The sequence below is a fragment of the Propithecus coquereli genome, unplaced genomic scaffold, assembly GCF_000956105.1.
Source record: "Propithecus coquereli isolate 6110/MARCELLA unplaced genomic scaffold, Pcoq_1.0 Scaffold479, whole genome shotgun sequence".
In the NCBI taxonomy this organism is placed as follows: domain Eukaryota; kingdom Metazoa; phylum Chordata; class Mammalia; order Primates; family Indriidae; genus Propithecus; species Propithecus coquereli.
This window is the reverse complement of record NW_012150607.1, coordinates 457412-457811: the sequence shown is the minus strand read 5'-3', so window position 1 is coordinate 457811 and position 400 is coordinate 457412. Positions and strand designations below refer to the sequence as shown.

Here is a 400-nt window from a genome sequence, read left to right as displayed (position 1 = left end):
AAACCACCCAAGTGCCCATCAATACATGAGTGGATAATAAAATGTGGTATATATATACCATAAAGTACTATTCAGCTTTAAGAAACAATGGTGATATAGCACCTCTTGTATACTCCTGGATAGAGCTGGAACCCATTCTATTAAGTGAAGTATCCGAAGAATGTAAAAATAAGCACCACATGTACTGACCAGGAAATTGGTTTTACTGATCAACACCTAGTTGCACATGTAAGAATAACATTTATCAGTAATCGGGCAGATGGGAAGGGGGAGGACGGGATGGGTATATACATATATAATGAGTGCGATGTGCACTATCTGGGGGATGGATATGCTTGAAGCTCTTACTGGAGGGGAGGGCAAGGACAATGTAACCTAAACAGTTGTACCCCCATAATGT

The 400-nt window shown here is 40.2% G+C and overlaps 1 pseudogene; it reads right to left on the bottom strand.

Moving 5' to 3' along the window:
* The window catches only part of LOC105819300, a 73793-nt pseudogene that overhangs the window by 21614 nt on the left and 51779 nt on the right, over positions 1 to 400 (bottom strand).